Source organism: Phocoena sinus, chromosome 1 (assembly GCF_008692025.1).
Source record: "Phocoena sinus isolate mPhoSin1 chromosome 1, mPhoSin1.pri, whole genome shotgun sequence".
Taxonomy (NCBI): Eukaryota; Metazoa; Chordata; class Mammalia; order Artiodactyla; family Phocoenidae; genus Phocoena; species Phocoena sinus.
In genome coordinates this window covers 166,182,741-166,197,348 of record NC_045763.1, presented here as the reverse complement: position 1 = coordinate 166,197,348, position 14,608 = coordinate 166,182,741, and the positions used below count along the sequence as shown (strand labels likewise).

Here is a 14,608-nt window from a genome sequence, read left to right as displayed (position 1 = left end):
TTGTCACCTCTGGGCTTGGGAAGTGGAGAGAGTAGAAGTGTCTTTCAGGACAAGATAGAGTGAATCATAATCTGTTCTTTAAAGGCTGAAGGAATCTTTGGAGATCAGTAGGATTAACCTCATGTAGTTCATCTATTCAGTATATGATATGAGATATTATGGATGATTACAAAAGGATCTCTAGATGGACTCATACCACACATGTGGGGAGGGAGGAGAATGCCAGAAAATAACATTATCAACAAAGGATGAAGCAGCATCAAACACAGATGCTGGCAGCTCTCAATATGTGTGTACAGCATGAAGGGAGACGATTGCTAAAAGTTTGGTGGAAGAGAGACTTTGCAGACAAGCTTGATGGACAGGGATTAACAGCTGGGAAGCTGGAGTGATACAAGGAAAGGCAGAGAGGTAGAGATTATCAGCCACACAAGGAATGACAGAGGCTTCAGGGACCATAGTCTTACATTCTGCTTTTTCAGAAGGAAACTAAGGTCAAAGACATAAAGTACTTCACCCAAATTTTCACAATGAGTTAAGGACAAAACTAGGACAGGAACTAAGGCTCCAGACCCCAGAGCAGTTATACCATCTCCCCAAAGTTTACCAAGTATGCTGTAAGAGTGAACTCAGTGCTCTGAGATATAAAATTTTGCTCAGCTTTTATTCATCGAGTACCACAAAAAATGACAACGTTCCCATTCCCAGTTAGCCCAGCTAGGCATAAGTCCTGGCACTTTCTTCCGAGAATATGGGTGGGCCAGGAACAATCATAGTGGCTTCAGAGATGCTGTGAATCAAAGAATACCTTTTACTTACTCAACACAGCTGCTGCCGAGGAACCTCAAAGCATTGGCTCCTCTCCTGGAAAATTTGGTAACTAGTTCTATGAGCCTGACTTCACTGATTGCACATCTAATTATTGGCCAATAAACTAGACCATCATTCTTGAAGCTTCTCAGTTTTCCATGTTAGCAGCACGTGAGGCCTGAAAAGAAGATTTAAGAAGGTTTTATTACTCTCCATTTGAGGATTTGTAGCAACACAAAAGTAAATTTGAGAAGATGTATCTCTCTGGTTCAAAGTCACCCACATGAGGATTCAAGGATGAAAAAGCAGGAAATCGGATCTTGCCAAGCAGAAAAGATGAGAAGGGTTCTAATCCACAACACTCAAAACTTGGCTGAATATCACTAACGTAATGTTGAGCAAAAGAAGTCAGACACAGAAGAATACAGACCATACTACTCCTTTTATAGAATGGTTAAAAACAGGCAAAAGTACTCTTTGTTGTTAGGAGTCTGGAGAATGATGGGTAGTTATCCTTTCTAGGGTTAGTGACACCAGTGGGGGCACCAGAGGACTTCTGGGGAGCTTGTAGGTTTCTGTGTCTAGATCTGAGTGTTAGTTTCATGGGTGTGTTTCCAAGATTTTGTCAAACTGTAACTGATGATTTGCTCACTTTTATGTACATATAGTATACTTCATTCCTTCAATCAAAAATCCTACAAATAATAACAATTGGGGAAGCAGTTCTGGTATAAATTTTTGACTAACAAGGAGGACAGGAATATTATTGTTTCAAATTCCTCCTTTCAATTTTACTTCTTTACTTGTTGGAAATAGGGTTATAGAATGAGAGAAAAAGAAGAAGGGAGAAACTTTGTACACATGTAAGTCATTGTTATTGGTCCTGAGCAGGTTAAATTATATATGCTCTAAAATGGAGTACCCAAGGGCAACTTTAAAGGTGTAAATTGAAGTCAATTCAAATCAATCCTGCAAATATTTACTGTACTCTCTATTACATGCATGAAACAGAGAATTCCACTGCAGGTAGTTCCTAGACAGTGAAAACATCTATTGTCAGCTTAGATTCCACACAGGAGGTGACTCTTCCCACAAAAAGAAGTTAAAATTCTCTTCCCTTTACTGCAGGGTGGCAGCAAAGACAAAACAAAGGATAAAAAGAAAAACACACAGAGAACTCAGATTGGAACAGAATACCATGGACCAAAGAAGGAGAAGTCTGACAGGTAACAGCATTCTGGAGAGCCTAATGGTGAAAGAAACTCTCCTTAGCAATAAAGTGGTACAGAGCCCATAAGAGTAAACTTTGAATAAATGTCTATGCGGAGAACAAGGGCTTCAATTTTCAAAATTGGAATTTGACATGCACAGGATAGAATGCAAAGCAGGATAGTTTATCATTGATTTGTTCTCTGTCAAACCCTGGGAATATGGTGTAAATAAAATAGATGAAGTCTGCACTTACTGAGCTTGCAGTTCTAGCATGAGTGTTGGAAAGAGAGAGAACATCTATGAATAAGTAGGTAAATAGGTAATATACTAAATGATAATACATGCTATAGAAAAAAATAAATCAGGGTGAGAGGGTCAGAAAATGCTGAAGGGGGAGGGTTACCATTTTATATGCAGTGACCATGGAGGCCCTCAATACTCGGATGACATTTTTTTTTTTTTTTTTTTTTTTTGCGGTACACGGACCCCTCACTGCTGTGGCCTCTCCCGCTGCAGAGCACAGGCTCCGGACGCGCAGGCTCAGCGGCCATGGCTCACAGGTCCAGCCGCTCCGTGGCATGCGGAATTCCCCTGGACCAGGGCACGAACTTGCGTCCCCTGCATCGGCAGGCAGACCCTCAACCACTGGGCCACCAGGGAAGCCCTTGGGTGATATTTGAAAAGAGATTCAAGAGAACTGAAGGAGTGAGATAGGTGGATATGTAAGAGAAGAATGTTCTAGGTCAAGGAAAGAGCAAGTGCAAAGGTCCTGAGGTAGCAGTGTGCTTGGTGGTAAAGGAACAACAAAACCTATTGCCCCATTAGAGCAAATATGGCAGAGGGTACTTGGAGATGAGATTGTAGATAGCAGAAGCCAAGTCACAAGAGCCCTTGTAGACCATTATCAGGAGTTGTCTGAGAGCAATGGAGAGCTAATGAAGGTCTTTGAGAAGACAAGAGACATCCTGTAACTCAAAGGTTAATTTTGGCTGCTGGGTTAAAGATATTCTGTAGAGGAGAAAGAGCAGAAGTATGGAGAGCCATGAGGAAGTTCTGACAATAACCCAGAGGAGAAATAGCTCAGGGTGATAGCATTTGGAGGAAGTGAGGACTGGATAGACTCTAGGTGTGTTTTGAAGTCAGAGTTGATAAGATATTCCAATGGATTAAATATGAGGTATGAGACAGAAGACTCAAAGAAGATGCTAAGGTTTCTGGCCAGATCACTTTTGGAGAGACCTGAAATAGTTATGAGGTATGATATGACAAAATTTAAAAGTTATTTAAAATCACAAAACCAGATAAGATTACTTAAAAAGTTGATGTAGGTAGAAAAGAAGTCTGAGGGCCAAGTCCTGGGTCAGGACAGCATCTCAGACATCATAGGGATGAGAACATATCATCAAGAGGGCCTGAGAAGGACAGAATGCTGAGGTCAGAAGACCAAGAGGACCAGAAGATGATCAAGGAGTGTCTCAAGATGGAGGGAGTAGCCAGCCCTATGCAATGCCACTAATAGATGTACTAGTTTGAGGATTGGGACCTAGCCATTTTACCGCTGTGAAGGTCACTTGTGTCCTTGAGGAAGAGCAGTTCAGTGATAGGAATAAATGCCTTCTGTGCATGGTTCAAGAATGAACAGGAGAACAGAAATCAGAGAATATGGGCAACTCTTTTGAGGAGTTTTGGTGCGAAGAAAATTAGATAAAGTAATAAATGAGTTCTTTGTGCAAAGTCATAGTTGATGTGGTGGTCCAGAAAATGCACCAGTCAGATTTCTTTCTACCAGAATAATAAGCAGCTCCTGCTACTGCCCCTCTGGATCTAACACCCCATTTGTACCAAGATCACTCTTTCCCCAGGGCTGCTTCAGACAATGAAGAAATGTGGCAGGGACCAGATTCTTCTGACAGGTGATTTTGCCTTGTGATCTCCTCATCAGCATGGCAGAAACTTTCTTAGATCTGGGCTGCAATTTGACACTCTCTTACCCTACCCTCTCTTGCTTCCCTTCCTTTCACACGTGTCAGACCTGCACTAGGATCCGAATTTCAACTCCACACTCCTGCTGCCTCCCTTCTAATGTAAACTCAATGACTGCTTCTTAAAGGACTTGAACTAAAACAGTTGGTAAGTTGCTAAGATTTAAAACTTTAAACTCAGGCAATCCAGTTTCAGAGGTTCTACTTAGTATTTTAATACTGTCACTCCAGCAGATTGTTGTCCACAGACCCTGAACAACCAAAGGAGGGCTTCAAAATTGACCAGAATAGAGAGTGACTCTCGTGGTTTTCTACAAAGAGGATATAGAGAATTTCTTCTTACACGTGCGTGTGTGCACGTGTGTGTGTGTGTGTGTGTGTGTGTATGTACGTATTTAGTAAAGATTATAGTCTGTTTTTTTAAAGTATGTACTTGGTTTTATTTACCTGAGGAAGTGATAGCAACATTGAGACACCAGTCTGACAATCAAGTGTAGGGTCTGTTCAGACAAGTGTCAGCAGTCATGCTGAGATGGCGTTGGAGAGCATGTCCACATGATTTTCTATGTTCTGATCCACTGTAATGGGCATCAGCCTAACCCAGATATCCCACCCCTTACCACAGTCTGCATTTCTGGGACTTCTTCAAGGGAAACATAGCAAATCCTTAGCCAGAGTCAGTTTGATAATGGAGAAGGGTGATGATAAAGAGTTTGGGATCTCTTAGACTGAATTGATGACCAGGATTTTTAATTGAGAATTATGGTCCTCTGGAAAACTGGACAATGTCTTCTCTCTGAAACTTTGCTTCTTCTATTACCTAGAAATAAAGTGATTATATATCCATTTTCTACTATTTATTTAGGGAATCTGTTGACATTAAAATTCCACTCTAATATAACAATAGACACTATCTCTCCCAGAAAACAACACCTTGAAGCTACCCCAGTGAAACTTCTCTGAAAAAGCAGGTGTGTGAGCCTGGGTCAGTTGCCAGGTCAGATAAAGTCTTGACCATCTCACCAGACCCCTAGACTTGAGTGTGTTTTCTGTAGACCTGTGAGAGGACCTCAGAATAGGCAAGATGGGACCCATGTCTCCACCAACAACTTACCCCCACCTTGCTGGAACAGATAGTGCCCACTGTTATTCCTTCAGGGGTCTTTCTCCACCACCCTCCAGCTTCAAGCTGGAACTTCATTTTTAAAGTCTTTATTGAATTTGTTACAGTATTGCTTCTGTTTTATGTTTTGGTTTTTTGGCCACAAGGCATGTGGGATCTTAGCTCCCCAACCAGGGATCAAACCCACACCCCCTGCATTGGAAGGCAAAGTCTTAATCACTGGACCACCACCGAAGTCCCTGCCCTGTATAGTCTTCTGCCAGTAAGTTACCACTTTCATTATTGTAGCTTTATAACATATTTACTACTACACAGAACTATTTTCTCTGCTGTGGGAGTGCTGGGGTTGATTTTCAGGAAATACAACAGCTCAGAACCCCAGGACAATGGGTACACCAGTCACAAGTTAGTTGAATGTGTTCAAGTATACTCTGCTAAAACTGAATATTCATCTTATGATTATAATATGAAATATAGTTTATAATATAATATAATATAATATATCCAGGTGTGTCTTGCTAAATTGATAATCCATCACAAATGCAGTTTAGCCCATGAATATACAAATGTGTTATGATACTAGGAAGTTAATATGTTCTATATGACTATATCACAAGGAAGAATCATATGATCATTTCAGTAAATGTTGAAAGGAAAGGTCATTTGATTCATTTCTACATTTATTTCAAGAAAATAAAATTCTAAGTAAACTAACATGATTTAAAAGATGCAAATCTCAAACCAAAAATCAGCAACATACTAGTTAATGCAATTGGACAAAGTAACAAAAAATACCAAATTATCTTGAGCTCTTCTGTTGCTTTTGGTTTTCTAATTTGTTAACTTTCCCATTTGTCTTTATCAATCTCTTCCGTTGGCCTTCCTTAAATTTACTTTCTTTTTTTACACCATTTTCAGACTTCTTAAGGAGATCATTTTATTGTGTGATGTCAATGTTTGAGCTATGAATTTTCCTATAAGAAAAGCTGTAGATGTATTCCATAAGTCCTTACCACATCTCATTAATTCTAACACACATTTTTTTTGTCATTTTATCATCTCTGAGATAGAAATTTATCTGATAATATCAACAGCATCTTACCATCATAGTGGCCAGGAAGCAGCTGTGATGTGACTGTCACTGCACAAACTTGTCTATGATGTTGATATTTTTACTACTTCACTTGAGATCAGCACTGCTGGTAATTGCCGTGTGCATTGTCTTCAGAAAGTTTCCCCTATAATTTGGCATTGAAGTAAAGTTATTATGGATGCAGAATACATGGAAATGTATCAGCAGGGCACACATTTATATTAGTGATGCTCATTTTAATATTAGACAAAGAACTACAGTTCCATATTTTCTTGCAAAGCAGCTACTGAATACATTACTGCATCTAAGAAGGGAATGTATTCCCAAGTAGATTAAGCTGTGTTACATTTTGTTCCTGAGATGCATGAAAAAGGATTGCCCATCATACACTAAGCAAAGCAACCGAATAAAGGAGAAATTGCCAAATCCTTGAAACAGAGAGAAGAAATTTCAAAGCTGAGCTGGTATGTCTCATACATGCATAATGCAGGAAAATTTTCAAAACATCAAATAGCAATTTGACCGAGACTTCCTGCTGATTTTGAACAGAAGTTGCTTAAATTCTAGTTACATGATTCAACTGAAAAAAATTAAAACTATGGGTTTGATCAGATAAGAAATACTGATGAAACAGCAGCATTCTTTGTCATGCCTTTGAATTATACCAAAAATGCTAAAGGTGATAAGAAGATTATAATATGAGCACAGGATATAAAAGTAGCAACTATTGGTTTTTGATGCTCTGCAATACTGATATTAGCCAAAATTTGCCATGATATTTAGTTATAAACCACAGAACAATACCTGAGAATGAGATGTTGTCCAAAGACAGTATTACACATGCATGGAAAAATGGGAGAACAATGGTAGTGCTGATAGAGAATTGGGTAAATGTTACCCGGAAAAGATGTGCAGGAGAATCTTCAAAGATAAGTAGGGGTATTCCAGGAGGATAAAGAAGGGACAGTCATTACAAACCAGGGGAAGAGCATAACAAAGATAAAGAAGAAAACAAACTCCTTTGGAGAAAGAAAGATTCAGTTTGGAAAGGGGCTTCTACATGACAAGGGATATGTCTGTTTGGCCACACCCTTAAAATTGAATTGGCTGACCCGTTGCAGATTGCATAGATCTTGGTAATGGAGCCCTTCAAGGATGGCACAGCCCAAATCACACTGTTTGAGGTGCTGCCTACTTCCAATTCTATTCCTCTATTTCCCCCTGTGCCTATCACAGAGCTTGTTGGATGTTGAAGAAATATTCTTGAGTTAAAAATATAATTATATAATTTTTGTAGATTCAACATTGTCCTCCAAAAAAATGCTGAGCACGTAGAAGACCTCAATACATGCATTGAGTGGTGGCCTTATTTGTCCAAAATTTTCATGAGCTTAGTTGGCAAGATTCACTGCCAAACATTGGATTACTATATTTCTTTCTTCTTCATATTGCTTGTTTTTCTCAACATACAGATAGGCTCTCCCAGGTCCCTCCACAGTACCATGCCCTGCTCCATACTCCATGCTGCCTTGACCTCTGCTTGTCCCCACTTCCTTCCACTTCACACAAATCTATGCAGCAGTGAGCAGTTAAAGCAGCATGGCCAAATGTAGTTTAACATTTCCTACCAGTAATGGCACTTTGGTCATCAGCTCACTCAATTTCTGGAAAAAAAAAAATCCTATAACTCGTCTATATAAAATGGAAAAGTATCATCATTTTGTGAGATCTTATTTAAATCTTCTTTAGGTCTTCATGCTTTTAGCAAAAGCCAAGGAGGTTACACCTTCTCCCCATTACCACCAAATAAATGAAAACAAAACAAACAAAACACAGCTCAGTGTTTGGCTCAGGGGTTAAATTGAAACTCTTACATTAATAGGAAAGAAATATTTGAGATATGCATTACAGATATCCAAGATTGGATGATTTTTCTTCTGACCTGGGAATTTTCAGTCTTTCCAACTCAAGATTAAAGATCTATGACTGAAGGTAAGGGGGATGGTATGGAGAGATACAGACAGACAGACAGGTAGATGTACAGACAAGACATGGGTCATAAAATACATTCTTGCTTTTGCTTTAGAAATCTCTTTTATTTAACAACAAATGTAAGCAAAAAAAAGTCTTCTTCCATCTTTTCTAGATTTACATTATTATTGAGACTAAGGGTAATGCCTTTGTTTCAAAGAAAATTTTCTATTTCACAGAGTTAGGTTTGATTACCAGCTTGTGCTGGCCAAGGAGAGACACTGAATACTGTAACCCCAATTTACCGTGTCACTAATTTGGCAACAGGGTATTATTCTTAATGGAGTGAAAGAAAGATAGCATTTTTCTTCTGTGTCTGTCAATCTTTTCTTTTTGCTTCTTGAAAGAGAAGTAAATGTCACAAATTTCATTACTATAATACAGACTCTAAGAGCTGGTAGGGATGTTAAAATGCACCTAGTCCAATCTCCTCATTTTACAGATGAGAAAAAATAAATATATTGACTTGTTCCATACTTTACAACATGCTGGTGACAAAGCCAGTATAGAACCCAAGTCCAGACTTTATGCAACTAATCTGCTTAAGACATCTTATGGACCAAGTGGTATCTATCAGAGACATCTGAGTTGCTCATGTAGCCACAGATTGGGTTGCAGTAAAGTTCAAGAATGCTTAAAAGGTCTCTTTTCCTGCAGGTTAATTAACTTATGAACTACAAGTAAAAGATATTGAGGTAAGTGTTATTTGGAGAAATTCATAATTAAATCTGAGAGGTGAAAAGTCTTATCACTGCGCAATGGCTGCTGAGTCAAGGTAGTTCTGAGAAAAAGAGAGGTGACAAATGCTTGCATGCATCTCCCCATTTCCCAGATGAGGAAATTGAGGCATGGGAAAAAAACAAAAAAACCCCACATAGCTGAAGAAGAAATAGCTCCTGAGCAAAGGCTTCTCTTTCCTGGGCTTCAATCTGTAACCCAAAGCTGGAGTAATTCTCTAAAGCACTCATGATTCACTGAGGATGCCAGCTCAATCAATAAATAATACAGAGAGTTGAGAGATTGAGGTCTCTCAGCAGTTCTACCAAGATCTATTAAAAGTAATTTTAGCTCCCTTTTGAATTGCAGTCCCTTTTATCTGAGCTTTGCCAGAGGTTTTTATTTTATTTGTTCTTTCATTTTGGATGGCCTCCTTTGTTGGCGTGGGATGGATTTGATTATCTCATTTCATGTGGTTCTTTCCAGTCTGTTTCTGTGATCGGAGTGAGTTGGAAATGGATTCTAAACGTGCCTGAAGGGGAGGAAGGAGGACTCTCTCAACAACTCAGCCCATCCTCTCTGTGGACCAGAGGCCTGCTTCTCCAACCGGGAGGATCCCCAAGAACCCAGGACCCCCAATTCTGTTCTCGTTCCAGCCATGCTCACTCCGTTATTTGTTGCAGGCCATGAGATACTCCCAAACTCTACAGGTACTTTTTAGACTTACTTTGAGGAAAGGGGTGCCTGCTGTTTATAGGATTCCAATCAGTTTAAAACACACAAAATCAATCAGTCAATCAAGCAACAACTCTTGGTTGGACAGCTACTGGGCATCTGGCACTTTGAGAAGCCAAATAATGAGCCCAGTGAAAACTGGTTCAGAGGACCTGGAAGTATTCCTTACTGATTTCTATATCACTGCATATGCAGTAATGGATAGGATTCCTTCTCAGACAAGGCAGATAAGTTGGCCAAGGTCATGCAACTGCTTCATGTCAGAAGTTGCAATCAAAGCAAGGGGTGTCTACTATACCACAGTATTTTTTTTTCACTCATTATTTTCCAAGACATTGCAAAGCTAATCCCCAAAATGGCATGCTATGGTTTGCACAGTCCTCTATGAAATAACACCTAATTACACCAATTTCCTGCTAGCTGCTCCCCAGAATTCAAGATAGCCTGCACTTTGCAGCAGAAAGTTACCACGATTCCAGTGATGAGAAGGGAGGAAAAAGGCATGCTTCAGAAGCCCTGAAAAATGACAGCCCCCTGCTAAGCATGCCTCAGCCACACTTTGTCTCACTGAGTTAAAGCTGGGTAACATACCTGTCCCTGGCAGTGGCTCAACAGTGCTTACACTTGTTTCCTCACCACAGCATGATAGAAATTGTGCTGCTCTATTTCTTTCAGAGGACATATCCTTTTACTACAAGAGCTCTGGAAGTATTCTGGCCATTCCCCTGGTGGAGGCTTCTAAGGCTGAGAAGCTGCTGGATTCTGAACTGTGGTTCTGGTAGAAATGGAATAGACTGCTCCTAAGCCAGAGCCTTGGGAAAAGCTGAGGCAGAGGACAGGCATGGACTGAGTTGAAACTCTGTGTCTACTTGGGGTGCTAGAGGGGCTTCAGAAAGGACTAAAGGAGTACCCTGGGTGCTTTGCCTATACCCATCCACCATATTTTAGCTAATAAAGGAGGCATAGCTTTTCTCAGACTCTCAGAGCCTCTATAAGACCAGGTCCTGACTTGTTTATTAATAGGTAGGAATTCAAGTCAAGTCAGGAACTTGTGTTATTGGACTAGTGTTTCTTCAAGCTCCAAGTTGTTCGGAAATCTTCTCACCTTTATGACACTATACGTCTTATTGTAGAGTCAAGATTTTTGACCTTAAGGACAATAATAGAAGATAGCAAATGATTAAATGCCAAGATGAATGATTCCGGCAATACATGCTTGAATAATTTGGAAAAAAGAAACTCAATGTGGAACAATTTGGGTGGGTTATTTCTGAGCAAGGCTTTATCAAGAAAAAGTAACTTGAACCCAGTATGAGCTGAGTACACAGAAAGGAGGAGAGGGTGGAGATTTGGGGCCTCAGGAATGAGCATGTGAGGAAGGCGTGGGATGGACTGGACCATAGGCTGTGCAGGGTCATTCTCTCCCCCTACCCTGGTGCCAACAGAGACCAAGAGTCCTGCCCAGAGGACAGCTCACATAGTCTAGAGTTGGCTTCCTGAAAAAGACACTTAAGGCAATTGGATTTTCATTCCATCAATAATAAGAGCTTCCTGAAGAAGCTAAAAAAGCCAATTTAGATCAATTGGAAGAATTACGTTACATGACAAATGAAAGGAAGCACCACTTTCATATAAGGACATATTGTAGCCACTGTCTCCCTAGGCATTAATCTTGTAATTCTATCAAAAAAACAAAATAATTAACTTTGCTCAGCATTATTCTTTAATAAAACAATTGTTGTATAGCTCATGAGTTGGCGATTCTCTGTTTATTTATTTTAATCTTTAAAGGTGAATTATTGTATCACAAAGGAGCGACAGATTAACATAAGTGAGGACTTTAGAGGGAGACACACATGGGTATGAACCCCAACTCTGCAAACTACCAGTTCTGAGACTTTGAGCAGAAAAATGACAGTTATGTGGAATACAATAGTTGCCTAACAGAAATGATGGGACATTAAGTAAGATGATGTAAAAAACATACCTGACACATGGTAGTCATCCAATAAATGGGAACTAATGTTATTCTTATCTAATTCTGTAAGCATTTCCTCTATTTGTTGGGGTTGTAAGAGAGACATCATATCAAAATCCTTAATTATTTTTCTCTTTATTTTTTCTTGACTTTCTATTATTTTTATGCTAGTGAGTCCAAGCCACTGTTGAAATTAACCCTAAAATGCCACAGCCTAAATATTGTCCAAAACTCTCCACAGGCTGTGAATAGACCAAACCTAGATCAAATAAACATAGGATATGCCGGTTAGGTAAATCCAGGGCTTAAAAACTTCAGTTAATTTAATACAGGTAAAAAATAATTATCCAACTAGTTGACCCAAAAGAAGAACCAGCTGGATTAACTGAATTTTAACTTAACAACAAGTTGAATTAGAATTATATCATTACCATCTCACATGGGTTGACCAGAAATCTGTATGTGGTCAAATCATTAAGGTCAGAGACAGTAGATCTCCAGTTTTTTTTTAATCTCTCTGAACTTCTTGATAGCTAGCTAGTAGTCACATGTGGGGGGAAAAAAGACGGGTTTTAGTTACAACTAGAGAACTGGAGTAGGCACCTACATATGGGTGTGGTTGGAAAGTCAGAGCATCACTAGGAAGAGCATCAGCCAGGAAGATTCTCATGAGCTTTATAGCCTATAGCTTGTACAACAGATATTTTAATTCCTCACATTTACCATACTGAGAATGTTTAGTCAGATTGCACATGCCATACCAACATTCTGATGTGTTTCCTCACTTCTTCTCTATTGAGGATCACTTATACACAGAGTGATGTGGTTGCCAAGAAAGCTGTTATCTCGAGCTCTAGAAATGTGGGCTCTAGAATAAGGAGTATATTGGTTCTGCTTTACTCTCTTTTGGCTAGGCTACATCTAATTCATTCCTTTTAAAAGGATTACTGGCAAACTAGAAAGAGGAAGAAGACTCAAATCCTGCTATATGACAAATGATTGAAGAAACAAAGTTATTTAACTTGGATAAGACTACAGTGTGAGGTGGAGGATCTTAATTCCTAGCTGTCACTATTTGACATTTGGCTATCCCTTTATTAGAATAGGGCTGACGATAGTGATAATGACAAAGGCTAACTTACACTGAGCATTTATTATGTTACAGGCCATGTTCTAAGCTATTAAGTTTTATGTCACTTAATCCATATAAAATCTAGGAGGTATACACTATTATCGCATCCATTTTACAGATGAGAAAACCAAGGCACAGGGCACAAAGAGATTAAGTAACTAGTCCATAGTCAAACAGTAAATTGAGGTGACACTTAACTCCACAGCCCATACTCATATTTGTTTCTTATGGTCCTGGTGAGTGAGAAGGGTAGTCATTTTGTGGGAACAACCATTTAGTGACTTAAGCAAGTGGATGTTGAAACATACGAGAGAAGTAATTACCAAGGCAATTAGGTGAAATAAGCCTGCTGGGATTTCCCCCCTCAAGGATTTACTTGTTAGGGTTGACAGATCTCTCTTTCTTTATGCTACAGTATGTAGAAGCCCTGTGGTGAGATGTAAACTGTGTGGACCAGATTCAGTACTGATTCTGTTGCTTCTTAGCTATGTAACCTTGGAAATAAAAGTTGCTTACATCTTATGCCTCTCTAGAAGATGTCCTTTAAAATATCAACTTTAAGAAGTTATACACAGACATAGAAAACAAAATTATGGTTACCAAAGGGGAAAGGTGGGAGTGAGGAATAAATTAAGAGTTTGGGATTAACATACACACACTATTGTATATGAAGTAGATAATTAACAAGGCCTACTGTATAGCACAGGAAACTCTACTCAATATTCTGTAATAACCTATCTGGGAAAAGAATCTGAAAAAGAATAGATATATCTATTTGTATTTGGGTTGGTTAAAAAGTTCCTTTGGTTTTTAAGCAAAATAAAAGACACATTTTTCTATTAAGAGAATTTTGTAAAGACCGATATAATTGGAAATCCGAAGGCGCATGTCTGGTAAATATGGCGGATGAATCAGAACTTCCCAGTCAAGCTGTAACAGTTTTTGCCTGGTCATCAAAGAAATATACAGTCTTGCATTATCCTGATGGAAGATTATGCATTTTCTGTTGGCTAATTCCGGATGCTTTTCGTCAAGAGCCGCTTTCAGTTGCTCTAATTGGGAGCAGTACTTGGAATGAATTGTTTGGTTTTCCAGGAGCTCATAATAGAGGACTCCCTTCCAATCCCACCATATACACAACATTACCTTCTTTGGATGAAGACCAGCCTTTGGTGTTGTTGGTGGTGGTGTATTTCACTTGTCCCACAATCTCTTCCATTCCACATTATTGAACAGTATCCACCTTTCATCACCTGTCACAATTTGTTTTAAAAACAGAACATTTTCATTACGTTTAAGTAGAGAATTGCATGCAGAAATGCTGTTAAGAAGGTTTTTTTCACTTAACTTGTGTGGAACCCAAACATCAAAGCGATTAACATAACCAAGATGGTGCAAATGATTTTCAGTGCTTGATTTGGATATTTTGAGTATGTCAGCTATATTCCATGTGGTATAACATTGATTGTTCTCAATTAATGTCTCGATTTGATCACTATCAACTTCAACTGGTTTACCTGACAATGGAGCATCGTCCAGCGAGAAATCCCCAGCACAAAACTGCGTAAACCACTTTTGACACTTTCGATCAGTCAGCACCTTCTCCATTAACTGCACAAATATTTTTTTGCATTTCAGTTGTGTTTTAACCTTTCTTGAAATAATAAAACAAACATAATATACCGAAAATGTTGCTTTTTTCTTCTAACTTCGACATTAAAATGGTTACACAAAAATTCACCAGTTTTTATGTTTTTTTTTAATGTACACTGATATGACAGCTGTCACAGTACAA

General features: G+C 39.0%; 1 long non-coding RNA gene across 2 annotated transcripts; it reads right to left on the bottom strand.

Annotated features, from left to right (window-relative positions):
- Positions 1-211: 211 nt before the first annotated feature.
- On the bottom strand, positions 212-14,029 carry LOC116748907. 2 transcript variants are annotated; one of them, XR_004348439.1, is made up of 4 exons: positions 13,960-14,029; positions 6,230-6,365; positions 5,923-6,113; positions 212-988 (listed from the first exon to the last, which is right to left on the bottom strand). It is a non-coding gene; the product is annotated as an uncharacterized LOC116748907 (long non-coding RNA). The 2 variants fall into 2 exon arrangements; XR_004348441.1 differs by lacking the exon at positions 5,923-6,113.
- Between the last annotated feature and the right edge of the window lie 579 nt (positions 14,030-14,608).